Genomic DNA, 6,372 nt, shown 5'->3' with positions numbered 1-6,372 from the left:
ACACACATTTAGTAAGCACTCTACTTCTTTTGACATTTTGCACTTCATGCAACAATTAATAGTTCATGTAGATTACAAAACAACAAAAACATCTTTCCTTTATACCATATCTTCATAATAATTCCTTAAGTAAACCTTGAGGCTTTCCCAAGTAATTATAATAATGTAATTAATTAATTACAATTACAATAGTAGTGCTAGCTCATAGTACAAAACTTCACACATGTGGTACTAGGGCTTGTGCACTTACTGACATCATCAGCTAACTATCCTCTGTCACTGTTGGAATGTGCATCCTCTCATTACTGTTAACATGAATGATGATGATACTATATTGGGGGAATACCTTGAGCATTGGATAGTATTGATATATTACATTCATGACTGTGTTTGTTATTGATGTCAACATAGCATTATTTCTATAGAGACTAGAAGAGTAGTAGACAAAGATCTTGATGGTATGGACAATGGTTTAATTGTCTAGTCATGCACATTTATGGACATATATAGTAGAGTATCCTGATGACATGGCTAAGTGGATAGAGTCTACGTTGATGGGTTACAGAAGTTGTACCTAATTTGCAGATATTAGTTCAATGAAAGAATGTTGGGAAAATAGTTCTTGATGATTGTTGTCTATCCTACATCCCAGATGTAATGAAGTGATGTGAAATTAGGTAGTGACATAGAATAGTTAGGTGATGATGCTAGTGAGTGTGCAAGCCTTAGTATTGCATGTGTGAAGATTTGTATAGACTATGAGTTGACAATGCTATTGTAATTGTAATTAAATTAATTATCTTATTTTAATTAATTGGGAAAGCCTCAAGGCTAACTCAAGGAATTATTATGAAGATATGGTTTAAAGGAAGGATGTTTTCCTTGATTATAAAGTGTATGGTGCATGATTGAAATCATTGCTAAAGTGTTAATTGTGAAAAGAAGGAGACCACTTTCTAAATGTGTGTAAATGATCCAAGGGATTATTGGATACAAGATTTGAGGTCTGGTTACATGATTAGAAGTAGTAGAAGTTTGGCTAAAAGGATAGAGATAGAGGAAGGAAGTACATTTCAGTTCTATTATTTTGTAAGGAATAATACAGAGATCATTTGGACAATGAGTTCATTGGTCTTGCCCCTGAATTTGTTTGGGCAGTGGGTCCAACTATCTTCCAAAACTCCTAATAGGGTTGGCACAACTCCTACTAGGGTTAGAATCTCCTAACAAGGATTCAAAGTCTCCTAATAGGGACTCACATGTATTGAGTCTTTTAACAAACTCCTAATAGGGTCTATCATCTAAAAATAAAAATGAATATTTATATTAGCACATCATGTTGTGGGTACCATTCTCCCTCTAATCAAGGGTTTCCCTAGTTAACATATTTGGTGTTATTGTGTATGAGTATATTTTTATGGTTTTAGTTTACATTAATAATATGGTTAAGATTATTTAAGATTTTTAATTATGATATTAGTTGTATAACTGATTCACCCCCGCCCCCCACACCCACCACCACCACCTGAGTTATATCAATGGACTATATATTCTAACAATTGGTATCAAAGCGTCACGTTCTTGAAGAACAAGCTTAATAATTTTTGGAGATCAATGGAAAATATGTTCAGGAAGGATAGTCCAAGATTTTATGAGGCCACCTGTGATAGTTGGAAGGAGAAGATGAAGACTCATCTATTCTGCATGGGTCTAGGATATCGGATCTTGACAAAAAGTCAGAAGATAATCGCTAAAGAAGAAGACCTTGAAGGTTGCAATGAAGAAGAGAGAGATCTATTCATGTATCACATGAGAGCAAGAGAAGGCCTACTAACAACACTTCCATAGAATGAGTATATTCGAGTAAAATCACTTGTAACATCTCATGAAATTTGGAAGGCTTTAACGTCTACTTTTGAAGGTGATGGTCATGCAAAAAGAACGAGATTACATAATTGGATATGCTCATTTCAAGCTACTAGAATGATGGAAGATGAATCTGTAATAAGTTATATTGGTAGAATATCATAAATGGTTGCAGGTATATGGTCTCATGGTGGAACCAAGGAAAATGATGAAGTCATATGGAAGATCTTGGAAATTTTGACATCACCATTCAAGCCAATAGCATAGATGATTCAGCTAGTAATGCCTTACACTAATAATTTCACTAAGGAAACTTTACTTGGAAGATTAGAATCATTTGAAGTAGATCTAAGATAGTCTGGAGAACTTGGAAGAGTCAAAACAACCTTTAGTGACCTAAACATTTGACCTAATTTGACAGGGAGTGTAAGAACTCATGGAGATTTTGTTGGCAATAGCAGATTTGATTAAGACAAGAAGATTGAGGAAGGAATAACCTTTTTGGTGAGAAGAGAAAAAGATGATAAAAAATATTTAAATGTTGGACATGTAATGAATTTGTTCATTATGCATCTAAAAGTCCTAAAAGAGAGAAAAAGTATAAAGGGAAATTTAACCCTAGAAGTGATAGAGATAAAAATTGTTTGTATGAAAATGGAGACGAAGAATTTGATGAAAAAGGTCAAAGTAAAAGTGATGATGAATTAGGATTTGTGGTTATCAATTAAGATGATCTTGATAGAGAAATTAGAGAAGAAAGAGCTCTAGTTACCCAAGTGGAAAAGAAGTTTGATTGGATAATTGATAGTCATTGTTCACATCACATGACTGGTGATATGAATAAGTTTTTCAATTTTAAGAATCATGATGGAGGTATTGTTAGAGTTGGTAACATACATCCTATTATATAACAGTGATTGGATCCATTACTCTTGATGGTAAAACTAACACTAATGATGTCTATTTTATTGATGGATTCAAGAATAACTTTTTGATTGTTGGACAATTGGTGGACAATGATTATCTATTACAGTTCACTCGGAAGACCTAAACTATCAAAGAAAAAGATGGTAAGATGATAGGAACTAACACTAGCTTCAAAGGTAATGTATTTCATTTGAATCCTAATGAGATGACATGTTTGGTAGATAAAGTGGTTAACTATTGGTTGTGGCATAAAAGATTTTTTCACATAAACTTTGATAATATTGTGAAGGTTAGTAGCACTTTTGCAGTCAGAGATTTTCCTAAGATTTTCAAGCCTAACAATGTTGTGTGTAAGGAATGTATTTTGTCTAAGCAAAAAAAATATCATTCCCTAGCAAGAAGTTTACTACCACAGAGAAGCTAGAGATCATTCACACATATCTAAGTGGTCCTTCTAGAACAAAAAAATTCTATGGTGAAAGGTATTTAATGATTTTTGTTGATGATTTCACTACAATGATGTGGGTAGCATTTCTTAAAGATAAATTTGAATCTTTTGAGAAGTTTAAGATATTTAAGAATAGATTTGAGAATGAATCTAGTGTTCAGATTAAGTGTTTGAGATCTTATAGAGGAGGAGAATTCACCTCTAGAGAATTTAACATGTTTTGTGAAGAAAATGGAATCAAAAGACAACTATTTGCACCTAGAACACCTGAGAAAAATGGGATTTTTGCTAAGAGAAGAAATAAGACTTTAGCAAAAGTAGCTAGAGAAATGTTATTTGAGACTGATGTTTCAAAGATATTCTAGAGAGAAGTAGTGGAATACAATAGTATATAATCTTAGCAGAGTATAGATTAGAAAAGGTATGGACAAGACACCTTATCAACTATGGTTTGAACATTCACCATCATTCAAATATTTTAAGATATTTAGGAGCAAATGCTATACTAAGAGAGATTATGGTTGATGGGTCTAAAAAAATGCCTTTATTTTGTTATGTTTAAGATACTTTATGATACTCTGTACATCCTTGTTTTAACATTTATAAGCTTATGTTTGATAAACCTTTGATGATTTATGGGGTAGAAAAACTATGTCATCCTTTGCCTAAATTATATCTAATATGCAGTATTTCATATAAATATCCAAATGTGCATTCTTATGCTTGAATTTAGTTTGATGGATGTTTATTTGCAAACATGTTTTATATCATAACTAACCTGATGATAAGGATTAAAGGATGAGCGGAAGAATCCAAAAGTTGGTTGCCGACAGCATTCAAGGAGAAACGAGCATCAAGGAACAACCATGAAAAGGAAGTTATAACCACTCCAAGAAACATGGCAGCGAATGAGGAGGCTTTTTTATGAGCCATTACCTTCTCTACATTTACCTTGTAACAAGTGGATGCCATGACTTCTTTGCTCCCTCCTCAATTCCATTATCCTTCTTTTCTGCTTTCAGTTGTTCTCCTATATTCTCTCCTGCGGACTTAACTTAGGATAGTTACATTTTTGTTATGTAATAAAGAGTAGATTCCCTATATATGTTAGGATCAACTCCTCTGTGTGAAGTTTTTAGTTTTCAATTTTTGGTTTTGATAAGTTTTATCGAGTAAGAGAAAACACTGAAGTTTGTTGCAGTTGTGTTTTATAATTCTTAATTATGTAATGACTGATTAATCAAATGAATTAGTTCTCTTTAGTTTCTATCCTACATTGGTAGATTAGAGAAGCCAACCAAGGGGGGGCACTTGGAAGGTGGATTAGAGTAGAATAGAATAGATTCATTTTACTAAGCATTAGCAGTATTTTAACTAAGACATAGCTAGTTAATTCCTTCCTGTAGCATCACACTTCATGAACGTTCCTGCAGCATTTGCAAGAATAGTCTAATGGATGAGTCAAGATGGAATCTCTGTTATCTTGTCATTGTGTTTTCAACATTCATAGATTCAGTAGTTTCCTTTCTACAGTAGTAGTGTAGCTTCCTTCCTTTGCATTTTTACTTTCCTGCAGCACAAGCATAATGACTCATCAAGGTACTTAGTGCACATACTGTGTCGACCATTTCAAATATACATCCCTGGGTTTACAATCTAAATGCACCTCATGGTAGGGGAAAAGTAGTCCTTAGCTTGAATAGATTATTCCTAAGCCAAGCCTAACACATGACTATGGAACACCTATTGTGAGGCAGTTCATTTTTGGCACCGTTGTTGGGGATGGTGTCAAGCCAGGAGCATTTTTGAGTCATAGTTTTTAGATTAAGTTCTTTTTACCAGTGTGAAAATTTTAGTTGCATGCATCGAAGAGGAAGATGACGAGATGAATATGGTAGATTTCTTCCACAGGGATCTTTTAATTTGAATGAAGAAGTTGAAGAAGAGGTTGAGTTTCCCTTTGAAGATGCAAGTCCTATTTTCCCCATAGTATCATCATCAAAAGCTGAATCCCTAGATATATCTGGTCTCCAATGCTTCACTGAAATAACACTACCTCGAATCCACTAGTTGTTAATCACCCAGTACCTAACCTTCCTTTTCAGCAGCAACCTCATAATCCAGTTCCACCAGTCATGGCACAACCCACTTTTCCATTTCCACTTCCAAGTCTCATAACTAATGCCAATCTCAAGAATATACCTCCCACTGCTCTTCTAAAGTTCTATGGCCTTGCAACTGAAGACCTCGATACCTTCTTGTTTGAGTTCAAAATCCTTTGTCATAGTTTTGACTACAACACTGATGCCCATAAGCTTAAATTATTTCCAACCACATTGAAAGAATCAGCTTTACGATGGTTCATGGGCTTAGGAGCCAATGCAGCTATAAATTGCGATGAAATGCAAGCCTTGTTTTTGGAAAAATATAAAGAATATTGTAAAGCATCTGGCACAAGAGGAGATGATATCTTTAGGATATCATAGAAGGAGGAAGAGACATTAGAAGACTATGTTTCTCAATTTTTATATACACTACAAAAGAATCCTCAGCACACATTGTCTGAAGATTCCCAAAAACTAGTCTTTCTAAGAGGAGTGAATGAAGACTGTTTGGAAGCATTGGACCTGATGGCCAGTGGAGATGTATATCAAGCTCAATGGGATGACCTCAAAAAGATATTATAGAACTACTCAAGGTCAACCATGAAGAAAGTTCGAGGACCCCGTTCTACAGTTACAAAAGGAATTAGTCAAGGCATTTCAAAACTTGAAATATCCAATTTGTTGTCAAATTTTAAACAAGACATCAGTAATGATGTCGCTACACAATTGGATACAATGACTGAAAAGAAGAAGCAAGTAGAGGTTGAGTTACAACTAGCTAAGTACTGTCCTCATGCCGAAAGCAAAAGAAAGATTGCCACTATAAATTGGTTGCAAGCATGGAGAACCAGCATCTTCCAACTGAATATGTAAAGATAGATGGGGATGATGAGCAAGTATTCTTCGTTGCTCAATGCTGACCATGGGCTTAACGTCAAGGTATGCCTCAAGACCCCTTGCAAAATTCAAATTTATATGGTAATCAATGGCAAAACAGCAATACTCAAGGTCCTCCACAAAACTGAC

This window comes from Cupressus sempervirens, chromosome 10 (assembly GCF_028749045.1).
Source record: "Cupressus sempervirens isolate cs-2001-9-10 chromosome 10, ASM2874904v1, whole genome shotgun sequence".
Lineage (NCBI taxonomy): Eukaryota > Viridiplantae > Streptophyta > Pinopsida > Cupressales > Cupressaceae > Cupressus > Cupressus sempervirens.
This window is presented reverse-complemented; position numbering follows the sequence as displayed.